The following is a 12,883-nucleotide window of genomic DNA, read 5'->3' as shown; positions in this document are numbered from 1 at the left end:
CTGTCATCATGCTGAGTTGACAAAGGCTGTTAGGAATAAAATGCAGGCTCTGCTATATTCTACATTAGGTTGGGTTAGGGTAATCCACGTGGCCTAGTGATAACTAGTCGTCACAAGAATAGCAGCCTAGTTTTAGAAAAGTCTAGAGTAGGCCAGCCACAAAGTCGTGGATTTTCAGCTAAATCAATTCTTTAAAAAATACATTCTTCAGGTTACAAGCTTCATTTATGAAGGAGATAACCACATAAAATTCACAGATCTTTGGGCTAGAATCACCACTTGGAATAGAATCTCCCACTTTTCTTGGACTAAAAGGTAGCACCCATTCAAAATGTGATAAATTAGGCAGGCTGAGGTAAGACAAAGTGTGGAATTAAGTTTTTATTTACAGGACACTGCAAGATGGGAAATTCCACATAGAAATAAGAATCCTTATTGAGGATAGAGGTTTTATACATTATGTACACAGTTCAAACTGTTCAAGTATGCATTAATGCTATGTGAAAAAGTCACATTTAAAAAAAAAGATCTTAGTGAAAGACAGTAAGAGAAACTTATACCAAAAACAAGGCACACAAGACTTGAAGGTTTGAATGTAAACTCTAACAGTTAAAGGTCAGAGGTGTGCCATCTTGAATCTGGAAGGCATAGCCATCAGAGGTAGATTCTAGTACAACATTCTAATCTTCTTCCTCTGCAGAGAAATACTTTTCACTTAAGCTTGAGGTAGCCTTAAATACCATTTCATTTTCATGGGACTATAGTACTTCAATTCTGTCTAGCCCTCCACATTCTTCAATTAGGTTACAGAGTTATTCAGCTTCATTTAGGTTTTCAGCAGCCAGAAAAATATTTGAAATTGCATCCAAAATAAGCAGGACAATTTTGCTGTCTTTTGCAGACAAGAGGTTGATTAAGGGTTCCAGAATTCCATTTTGAACAAGATATACAATCTGCTCAATTGTTCTGCCATTTGTATAGTTTGTGACAGTCCATATAGCTTCTTTTTGCAATTTAAAGTCTCCCTTTGACAGAATTCCAAACAAGTATGGAACTAGTCCATGATTCACAACTTGCTGTATTGGGTCCAGATGGCCAGCCATGATGTTTGACGCGGTCCATGCAGCCTCCTCCTGGATATTGGTTTTGGGGTGATAAGAAAGCTAGGAAAGACACGTAGCACTCCTGAATCTATTACAATCTGAGTTTGTTCATCTGTCCCAGTGCCAATATTTCCTATAACCCATAAGGAAGGAGTCACTATTGGCTATTCACCAGATCCTAGAAGTTTCATTAGCTGTGGGACAGCTCCATTTTCACAACCACTTCAGTCCTGTCATTTGAGCCATCTGTGAGGCAGGAAATGGCCGAACAGGTATCTGCCAGAATTTCTGGATCATCATGACGCAAAAGGTAAACTAAGGTAGGAAGAATTTGCTCAGTAGCTCCTACTGGGGGAGCAGGATTCTTGTTATGACAAAGATTTGAAACTATCCAGGGAAGATTTCTTAAGTAACCACATGCTAATGATGATATATAAGGAACTGCAGACAGAGCTAAAAGAGGGTCTTTTGCATCATACTTGATAACCAAGTCTCTGTAGGCTGAACCATCACCTGCAATGTTTCCCAGAGCCCACACTGCCTGTTCACTGGTGCGAGCCTGGGAAGAGGCCAAGAGGGCAATGAACGCAGGGATAGCCCCTCCATCTACCACAGCCTTGGATTGGTCTGATATTCCAGAAGCAATGTTAGTAAGTGCCCAAGCAGATTCAAACTGAATAGGATTATAGTCTGTCCTGCCCAAGAAGCCTCCTAGCTTTGAAATTCTACCAGCCTCAATTATTTGGGAGGCTGTTTTTCCTTCGAAAGGAGTTTCCTAGCAGCTGGAGTAGCCTGAAGATGAACCTCCAGATTATTACTATTTATGCTTTTGACTATTTCTTCAACAGACCAATCCTCAGAGCCCTGGTTATTTTAGTTTTCTTGCAGAGGAGAAAGTGGCATCATCAGGAAAAGTGCTGACATTTCTTCTTTTCAGCATCTGGTCATCTTTTTTAGCTTTCCTCGTTCTACATTCACTTCAATACTCCGGCGCCTCATTTTTGTGCTGTCTTTCCCTTTGTTCTTAAACCTATTAAACCGAGCAGCTGGTGAATTAGCATTTTCATTGGTGGATGTGGTTGTGTTCCACACTGGGAGAAAAGCAAGGAGGGAAGTTGCTGGAGGTCGCTGGGCCCCGTGGCGGAAGGAACGGGAGGTTGCAGCTGCATCACGGGTAGACTTCCAGCAGCCACTATAGCTCAGAACCGAAAGCCATGTGTCCTGTCTGACTTTTAAAGCCCTTCTTAACCTGCTCTTGTCCTACCTTTCCAGTCTTCTTACATCTTGATCCTCTCCACATACTCTGGGATGCTCATGGTACTAATGGGTCTCTGCTGTTCCTGGAAGACGATATTCCATCTCCCAACTCCAAGCATTTTCACTGGTTGTCCTCCATACCTAGAATTCTCTCCCTCCTCATCAGTACCTCCAGGCTTCTTTAGTTTCCTTCAAGTCTCAACTAAAGTCCTCCTTAATCTTGGCACATAGTAGGAGCATAATCAATGTTTGTTGACTATGGAAAAAGGTTCCATAGGTACCAAGATATTCCTAGGAATTTTGTGCCAGTTAAAAATTGGAAACAAAGTGGGTTCATCTGTTAGGGAATGGCTAAACAAATCATGGTGTCTGAATTTAATGGAATATTATAGAGCTATAGACATCATGAATATGAGGAATTTGTAGAAGCAGAAGAAGACCTGCAGGAGCTACAGTAAGATAAACAGAATTAGGCACTATAAATTATGACTGTAATAATGTAAATGGAAACAACTCTGAAAGGCAGCTCTATTTTGCCTAATTGGAGTGATCAATTGGCCCGGAGAATAGATGATGAAACATGCTTTCCTCCTCTCCATAGAGAAGGGAGAGATTTTAGGTGTGTAATGTTGCATATCCATTAGATTGTAAGCTCCTTGAGGGCATAGACTGTCTTTTGCCTCTTTTTCCATCCCCAATACTTAGTACAGTGCCTGATACACAGTTGGTGCTTAATAAATGCTTATTTATTTTGCTGCCAGACATTGGTTCACGTTGCTTAACTGCTTTATATTCCTATGTTACAAGGGATGGCTCCTAGGGAACTGAGAAATGATTGTGATGTAAAAACAAAAGGCATCATAGATTTTGATGTCGAAGGGACTTTTAAGGCCCAGCAGACCAGTGCCCTCTGCAATACTCATTGGGAGCAGCTAGGTAGTGGAATGGGCCAAAAGTCAGGAAGACCTGGGTTCAAATCCAGCCTCAGACACATAACAGTTGTGTTACCCTGGACAAGTCTTTTAACTTCTATTTACCCCAGTTTCCTCACCTGTAACAGAGGGATAATAATAGCAACAGGGTTGCTAGTGAGGACCAAATGAAATAATAATTGTAAAGCGCTTAGCAGGGAACTTAGTAGGTGCTATATAAATGTTAGCTATCATCCTCCTCCTCTCCTCCTCATCAGCAGCAGCATCAGCAGCATCATCATGATCATGATCATCCTCCTCCTCCTCCTCCTCCTCATCATCATCATCATTGGAGGTTGTGAGCCTTGCTATTTATCTGCCATCCATTACTATACATATGGCTAACAATATCTTGGCTCCCTCTTCTCTACATATCCCTTTATTAATCTATCTCTGGCTATAGAAGAACAATTTCTACTCAGCCTCCCACCCCTTTTTCCCCCCACCATTCTACTCTGTCTTATTCAACTCATTTCCCATTCCCAGCTCACCCTTCTACTGTGCCCTCTGGAATTCTCGTTGCACAGTGAACAAATTTCCCTTCATCCTAGACCTCTTTCTCTCACACTCTTTTCATTCCCTAGCCACCACTGAGTCCTGGCTTCCCCCATTAATAGCGCATCTCTAGCCATCCTCTCCAGCACTGGCTGTACCTTTTCTCATTGCCTGCCCCCCCCCCCCCCGCTCCCTGATCCTGAAGGGGTGATCTGAATACTCCTTGTTCTGTACTGCCAATTCCAAACTTTTCCATGATCACTCAGCAATGTTGAAGTCCATTCAATCAAAATTTTGCACCCAATCACGGAGATTGTCGTATGCTAGCTAGCCTTACAGGGTACTTCCTTCCCCTTCTTAAGGAATTCAGCACCAGGCTGACAATTTTTCTCTCCTCTCCAACTCCTGACTAGAGGACTTCAATGTTCAAACAGATACATCCACAAATTCCCCAAACTCCCAATTTCACAGCTTCTTTAAGTTCCAGGCCCTACTCCTTCACTCCCCCAGCCACACACAGGGACAGTACCAGTAGCACATTGAATCTCACCATTCTGCTTCACCCTCACTGAGACTTCTAATCCCTCTACTCCTCAGTATTTTCTCAATTAATTAGCTCTGCTCTGACTTCATTTTCCTCCCTTTCCAATCCCAACTCTATAGTTAGCCACTTCAACTCTACATTTTCTTCTGCTCTTGAATCTCTCAGTCTATATCCGTCCATCCTATATCCATCCATCTTTTGCTAATTGGTCTCCTTGTCTTTTGTCCCTTGGTGCTCCAGTTTTGCCTATATTCTTCTGTCAAAGTAATTTTCCTTAAGTGTAAGTATGACTGTGTCATTCCCTTACTCTATATTCCAGTAGCTCATTATTACCTAGAGGAGAAAATATCATCTCCTTTGTTTAGCATTTAAAGCTCTTTACCACCCGGCCTTAGCATATCTTATCTTTTTCACTGGATATTACTACTTTTCTTACACTTTGCAATTCAGCCAAACTGGCTTTCTCTCATTCTTCATATGTGATATTCCATTTCTATGCCTTTGCCATGGCTGTCCCCCAGTGCCTGGAATATATTTCCTCCTCACCTCTACCTCATAGACTCCCTTCTCTTCCTAGTTTGTGCATCAACTATGAGTGCCTTCACTCCCAAACTACCTTATATTTAATTTTTGTTGTTTTTGTTTAGTCATTCCAGTCATGTCCCCATTTGGGGTTTTCTTGGCAAAGATACTCCAGTGATCTGCCATTTCCTTCTCCAGATCATTTTACAAATGACTACACTGAGGCAAACAGGGGTAAATGACTTGCCTAGTGTCACATAACTTAAGACATATATAATATCAGATTTGATCTCAGGTCTTCCTGACTCTAGGCCCAGCACTCTATCCACTGCATAACCTAGATGCCCATTGTATTTAACTACTTTGGGTTTATTGTCTTAATTTTAATTGTTTACATACTTATATAGTATTTGTTGTTTTCCCCAATAGAATATAAAGTCCTTGCAAATAGGGATTATTTGGTCTCCTCATTTTTTTTCAATAAAAATCACTTTGATTCAACAAATATCTGTTAAACCAAAAAAACCCCCAAAAAACCCATCAACAACAAAAACAAATGTCTGTTAAATACTCACTTGGTGCTGGTGTTGAAGGAGATATAAAGATGAAAAATGCCCCTGTTCTCGCATCCTGTGTGCCTAGCACAGTGCCTAACATACAGTAGGTACTTAATAAATGTTTGTGGACTAAAGTCCTTCAACACCAAAGCCCATAGACTTTCCACTGCATCCTATTGCCTCTCAATGGAACTTTAACAGCCCCAACACAGCAATGTAACAGCCACAACAACAAACAATATGATGCAAGTGGTATGGGTCCTTAATCTTTTTTTGTCCCTCATCACATCTGTGTGATGTCTGCCATCTTTCAGTGTTAATCCCTTGCCTAACTCCTATTGTCCCTTTACAGAATCATAGAATCTTAGCATTCAGAAGGCCCCAAGAGATCCCTTCGTCCATCCTGTATCTGAATAAGGATTCCTTTACGTACCATCCTTGACAAGTGGCCTGGATTGAAGGTCCAAAGGTACTCAACTGTTTATTAACGTCTTTCAGTCCAAATGGTTCATTGTGCCCTCCCAGGCCCAGCGGACACGAAAAGCTTTGTTGTCCTAATTTCTTTCAATAAAAATCACTTCGATTTAGCAAATATCTATTAAATGCTCACTTTGTGCTGGTGCTAAAGGAGACATAAAGATGAAAAATGTCCCTGTCTTTAGGGAATTTACAATCCAAGAGGGGAGAAGACTTTGAAAAATACTTTTGATAAATTAGAACACGATCAAGTAAGCACATAGGAGTTTCCAAATAGAATAGCATGAAATGTTTGAGAAATCACTTCTAGCAAGATTGAGGAAGGCTTCATGGTAAGAGGTAACCACCCAATTAGGCTTTGAAGAAAGAATTTTAATAGGAAGAGTATGGGTAAGTTCCTTCTAGGTCTAATGGGCAATGTGCAGTAATGTTCAGGAACTATGACCCTACTCCAGTTTTTCTGGCCTACAGAGTGAAGGTGAACAATGAGAAATCAGGCTAAATAGGTAGACTGATGTCAGATTGCGGAGGAATTGAAAATACGTGTAGAGAAGCTTGTATTTTATTCAGTAAGCAGTGGGGACTTACAGAAGTTTTTTCAGGAAAGGAGTAACTATATCTAGGCTGCTGAGTCATCCGATCAGGTTTCAAAGACATCTTCCTGCCATGAGACTGGCGCGTTAACTTCCTTCACTTTCCGTGTTATGAGAATTTGTTATGGGAAAGAGTGAGTTAATCTGACCCTATGGGTCCACTCGACAAGTCTGTGACTTCCCAGACAAGCTTTCCAGGCTACCACTGCCCTATATATGTCCTCTCCCTTTATTAGAATGTAAATTCCCAGAATACCAGGACTGGCTTAATTTCTCTTGAGCAGCCAGGTAATACAGTTGGACCTGCAATTACAACTGGACCTGAAGTTGGGAAGACTTGAGTTCAAATTCTGCCTCAAACCCTTACCAGCTGTGTGACCTTAAGCAAGTCCCTTCATCTCTCTCTGCCTCAGTTTCCTCATCTGTAAAATGGGAATAATAACAGCACCTGCCTCCCAGGGTAGTTGTGAGGATCAAATTTGATAATATTTATAAAATATTTTGCAAATCTTAAAGTGCTACATAAATGCTAATTGTTGTTATTAAATAATAATACAAACAATGCTTTGTTATATAACAACATACATTATATTAAATAGTGTATGATATAATTAATATGTTAAATAGAATTTATATTAGTTAACTTATTTTATAACAATATATCATTATAAAACAATTATGTAACAACAATATTATGAAAATATTAGATATCAATATTATATAATAATAATAAGAATTATTATTGTATGTTTATCCTCATCACTGGCATGTAGTAAGAGTTCAGTAAGTGCTTTCTCACTCATTTCTTCATTAGCTACAAAAGCCCAGGAGTTCCAGCTTTGCTTTCATAAAATACAGGTTGGAATTCAGTGAACCACTAGTCCCTTCAGACTCCATAGTGTCTATTCCAAGCAAACTATCTCTGTCCCTAGTTCTCCATCTTCTGTGTTCTGCAAGTTCTTAGCCCTAGCCCTGCTGACAGACATCACTATAGTACCATTTAGCCTTGCTTGTGGATCTAGTATTCTCGATGCCCCTTCATGCCTTGTGGTCAAGGGAGCCTTGAGCTGATCCAGCTTTGACTTGAGTTACCATCTGCTGCTGAGCCCCCAGGTCATCTGGGTGACTTCTTTGGGAGATAATGAGGACTCCCTTTGAACACAGTTTTCAGATTCCAATCTGTGCCATGGTTATCAACTCTCCACTGCAGGCTTAGTCACCCAATTTAAAAAAAAAAAGTCTGATGTCTGTTCAAGGCCTCCCACTCTGGTGTCCCGTGACTGAAAACAATGGCCCATGCTCCCAACCTTTTCCATCTTCCTCTCATCCAAGTTTGCCTGTCCTACTTCCTATTACTTCAAGGCCATGTTCTTTCTGTGGTGGCAGTAGCTGATAATGGGTTAAGTGGAAAAAAGTGATAATGTATTAGTTCAGCAATCTGCTACCCCTCCAGGGAAAAACCTTAGCTCAGCCAGAGCCTACACATCTATAAAAGTAGAATGTCTGAGCACCATAGTATCAAAGACAAAACTTCGTGTTGCCCCCTCAACTCATGCCATGTAGGCAGCTGTCTACTTTGCCTTTGTGTCCAGAGATGGCCGTGGTACCAGTCATTCTTATGGGAATGCCAGAGGCAAAGGAGCACGGCACAGAGTAAGTGCTACATAAATGTTAGCTGTCATTACTATAATTATTGTCTCCCTTTCACTCTCCATATACATCTCTGCCATAGAGAGACACCTTGCAAAACTCCATACTTCTCCATAAATATTAACTATATCTAGTTGTTGACTCTTTCTATTTTGTTGTTTATTTTTCACTTGTTTCCAACTCTTCATGACCCCTTTTGGGGTTTTCTTGGCAGAGATACTAGACCAGTTTACCATTTTCTTCTCCGGCTCATTTTACATATCAAGAAACTGAGACAAACAAGGTTGAGTGACTTGCCCAGGGTCACACAGCTAGTTAAGTATGTGAGGTCAGATTTGAACCCAGGGCCTTCTGACTCCAAGGCTGGCACTCTATCTACTGTGCCACCTAGCTGCCCTCATTCTTCCTCATGTCTTAGAGCTGTGATGTTATTGGTGAGTTAAGTCACCTCTCCTCTCAAGCACTGGAACGACCTTTTAATAGGTCTCCCTGCTTCCTCTCTTTCTCCTTTATAATCTACTCTTCACATAGCTGCCAAAATCACACTCCTAAAGAACGCCCCTCCTGTCCAGTATCTCTCTACTGCTTCTGGGATAAAAAACAAGTTTCTTCGCCCGGCATTTGTAGCCTAGCTCTAGCCTATCTTTCCTGCCTTTCTTCACATTGTGTCCCTTCATGCATTTTAGTTTTCAACCTAACCTGCTTGCTCCCTATTTCCTGCATTTGGAGTCCTATCTCCCACCTCTACACATTTGCACAAGCAATTTTCCCATACCTGGAATATACCCCTTCCTCTTCTCAATCTTTATCTTCCTTCAAGGATCACCTCGAGTGCTGCTTGCTCTGAAAAGCCTCCCTTAATGCTCACAATTATGACTCTCTACCTCCTCAAATTACCTTATATTTGCTTGCTTATGTACTTGCTGCCACCTAAGTGGAATATCAGCTCCTTGAGGGCAGAGTTTTGTTGTTGAGTTTTGTTTTATTTTGTTTTGCAACCCCAGTAACAAGCATAGTAGTCTCTCTGTCTTTGTCTCCAAGTCTCTATCTCTATGTCTCTTTCTATCTCTGTCTCTGTCTTTGTCTCTCTTTCTCTTTGCGGCTATTCATGGGCTAGCCTCACTTGCCAATTGGCACAGAACCTTCGACCTGCTCTTTTCCCAAGCTGGTCCCTTTTGCCCCTCCTTAAGCAGCTTGGTCCCCACCCCATGTGGGCTCCCCATATTGCTGCTTGATTTTGTTTGGACACCCAATGAGCATAGCCTACTGCAGGTAAGAACTCCTAAACTCAGGCAATCCTGCTGACCTTAACCTCCTCTAAGCAGGGATTATAGACTTGTGCCGTAGCATCAGTTGCCATAAAGACTTAATACACTGTTGCATTGAGCAAACATTTGTAGAGTACTCACTAAGCAAGGTAATGGACCTTGGGGTGAGAGAGGAAATACAAAGAACTTCATGGCATGCCTTCTTGCTTTTCACCCTTAACAAGCCCACATTTTAGCTAGGGGCAACAGTCCTGTGGCCCAACCCCTCATACAGGTCCTAATAACACAAGGCAGTCTGTCCCTGCACCCGGTGGCTATTAGAGTAATAAACAATAAGCTTTATAAAAACTCAGAAGTGGGGAAAGAATTTGGAACTTAAAATTTTTTTAAAAGGCTATAAATAAATAAATAAATAAATAAAAGCCCAAAAGATGGTGGGAGATGAAGATCCCCATGAGTTGGAAGTATTAGGGAAGATCAGGATTATACACTTGTAGGCAGAGAGAAGACCCTAGAGATTATTTGGTCTAACTCTTCATTTTATAGCAGTAGAGTAAGGAAGGCCCAGAGAAGGTGATTTGTCCAAGGTCACACAGTTAGTAAGTGGCACAGCCAGGATTTGAAATCATCTCCTCTGACTGCAAATCAAGCTCACTTTCTACTGCCTCCTTTAATTTTTTTGATGGCTAACTGTAAGCAGCTGTATTGTTGTGGTTCTTAACTTTTATGTTGCAAAGGCAACAGCCAAAATTAAAGGCATTCCAAGGAGCACCATGATGTCTGTATCTTATCAGAATCTTAGCTACTCCTTTTTGTGGGAGCAAAAAATGAGAAACTAAGAGGATTTCTATCAATTGGAAAATGGCTGAATAAGTTATGGTATATATGAATGTAATGGAATATTATTGTACTGTAAGAAATGATGAATGGGATAGTTACAGAAAAAACCTGAGAAGACCTGTATGAACTGATCAAGAGAGAAGTGAGCAGAACCAGGAGAATGATTTACACAATAATAACAACACTATTATGGCAAGCAACTTTGACAGGCTTAGGGCTCTGATCAGAACAATAATCAACCACAATTCCAGGTGGCTCATGATGAAGCATGCTATTGACCTCCAGAAAGAGAGCTTTATATTCTTAAAAATTATTGAAGACCCCAAAGAGCTTTTGTTTCTATCATCTCTATTGATATTTACCATATTAGAATAAAACTAAAATAAAGTTATTTTAATTTGTTTAAATAATAATACTAGATCCATTACATATTAATATAAATAACATTTTAATGAAAAGTAACTAAACAAAGAATATAGCAAGAAGAGTAGCATTGTTTTACCTATTTTTGCAAATTTCTTTATCCTAGGTGGCACAATGAATAGAGAGCCAGGATTGGAGACAGGAAGACCAGAGTTCTAATCCAGCCTCAGATACTTGCTAAATGTGTGACCCTGGGCAAATCACTTAACCCTGTTTCCTCAGTTTCCTCATCTGTCAAAAGTGAGCTGGAAAAGGAAATGGCAAACCACTCCAGTATCTTTGCCAAGAAAACCCTAAATGGGGTCTTGAAGAGTTGGATGTAACTGAAATGACTGAACAACAAATTATCATCTGGCTTAATGGAAGATAGCTGAATTCTCTTATCTGCTTTTGCATTCAATCTATTGTGATGTTGCTTTTATTGAAGTATACTTTAAAAAATGTGGCCTCATACAGATGTGTAGCTGGAAAAGGGAAAGATATTTTAATAGGTAAATAACATTAGTATTATTATGAAGATAGTTTTGACTCAATGGACTCCTGAAAGGGTCTTAATCTCCCTACAATCCTCAGACCACACTTGAGGATGGCTGCTCTATGAGTTTTTTTTTTCCTGATTCTTTTTAAGAAAGTGAAGGGAATTAAGGTTGGAAGCCTCTTTCAATGCAATCACTCTGAGAAGGTAAGATGTGGGTAGATTTTGCCTTCTGTCTTATTTATCACGAAGAGAATTTACTATACTAGAGCTACAGAGGTTTTTCCCCCACCCCCACCTCACTCGGGAAGGTTTTGAAAGAGCGGCATCTAACGCTTAACTCCAACACTATACTCTAAATGTCAGGGAAGCAGCTTGGTCTTAATTGACTATGAATTCAATACCCACAGCTCTCGGAAGGCTACTTTCTCTATTATTTCTTTTGTTACAATCTCTCCTCTCCAGCAGTACTCTCAAAATTCATCGTGCCTGGAAAACATCACAATGAGATGGTACATTCTTTCTTCTCTTTAGTGAAGTCAGAAGCATTCACTTTGACCCCGTCTAGTTTCTCTTAAGAGGGAGGAAAAGGAATGGAAGGGATGGTCAAAATCATTTCAATCAAGCTTCCGCCTTGTAGACATCTCACCTTACAAATAAGAAAACATGACCTAAAAACACATTCAGCGACTTACACAAGATGATCCAACAGCAACACAGGGAATGAAAGTATGTATGCCTACTAAGCCACCTTATTAGTCCTAGCTTTTCCATGCCTTTATGATTTATGCAAGGTTGTTCAGTCGTTTCAGTCATGTCCAATTCTTTATGATGCCACTTGGGGTTTTCTTGGCAGAGATACTAGAGTGGTTTGCCATTTCTTTCTTCAGCTGCTCATTTTACAGATGAGGAAACTGAGGCAAACAGGGTTAAGTGACTTTCTTAGAGTCACTCAACTAGTGTCTGAGGCTGGATTTGAACTCAGGAAGATAAGTCTTCCTGACTTCAGGCCTGACACTCTCTCCACTCAGCCCCCTAGCTGCCCCCTCCCATGATAGTCATCCTAATACTTGAGCGAGCTCCACTTTCCTGGCCTTCTCTTCTTCAAAATCTTAAGCATACCAGATCTCAGTGTTAAGAGACAAATGGTTCATATCAATAACTAATTTTTACAGAATCCAAAGGGTGATTTGCAGCCTAGCTTTATTTGACATTATGAATATGCAAGGTAAAGGATGGAAGAATGAAAGAAACGAGCATTTATTAAGTGCCTACTGTGTGATAGGCACTGTGGAGAATGGGAAGAAACAAACATTCATATAGTGCTTACTATGTACTAAGAGTACTGTGCTAAGTATTTTACAAATATTATCTCATTGGATCCTAACAATGGCCTTGAGAGGAAGGTGTTGTTATCATTCCCATTTTACAGCTGAGGAAACTGGCTCTGTTAGAAGTTAAGTGACTTGCTCATGGTCAGTCAGCTAATAAGAGTTTAAGGGCAGCTTTGAACTCAGGTCTTCCTGACTTCAGGCCCCCCTCTCTATCCACTGTACCACTTAGTTGCCTCGACTGTGCCAAGCACTTTACAAATACGAGTCTGTGAGGTTGGTGTTATTATTAGTACCACTTTATAGTTGAGGTAACAAAGTCAGACAGAGGGTTAAGTGACTTGCCCAGGATTACACAGCTCATGAGTGTCTGAGGC

General features: G+C 40.6%; 1 protein-coding gene and 1 pseudogene across 4 annotated transcripts in view; both read right to left on the bottom strand.

The window, feature by feature from the left end:
- RCAN2 (regulator of calcineurin 2) overlaps positions 1-12,883 on the bottom strand; it is a 355,633-nt gene that overhangs the window by 35,325 nt on the left and 307,425 nt on the right. The gene's annotated exons all lie outside the window — the stretch shown is intronic.
- On the bottom strand, positions 603-2,479 carry LOC110213495 (importin subunit alpha-1 pseudogene; annotated as a pseudogene).

Source organism: Phascolarctos cinereus, unplaced genomic scaffold (genome assembly GCF_003287225.1).
Source record: "Phascolarctos cinereus isolate Bilbo 61053 unplaced genomic scaffold, phaCin_HiC Scaffold_5;HRSCAF=322, whole genome shotgun sequence".
Taxonomy (NCBI): Eukaryota; Metazoa; Chordata; class Mammalia; order Diprotodontia; family Phascolarctidae; genus Phascolarctos; species Phascolarctos cinereus.
The sequence above is the reverse complement of the archived record's forward strand: the minus strand, read 5'-3'. Positions and strand labels throughout refer to the sequence as shown.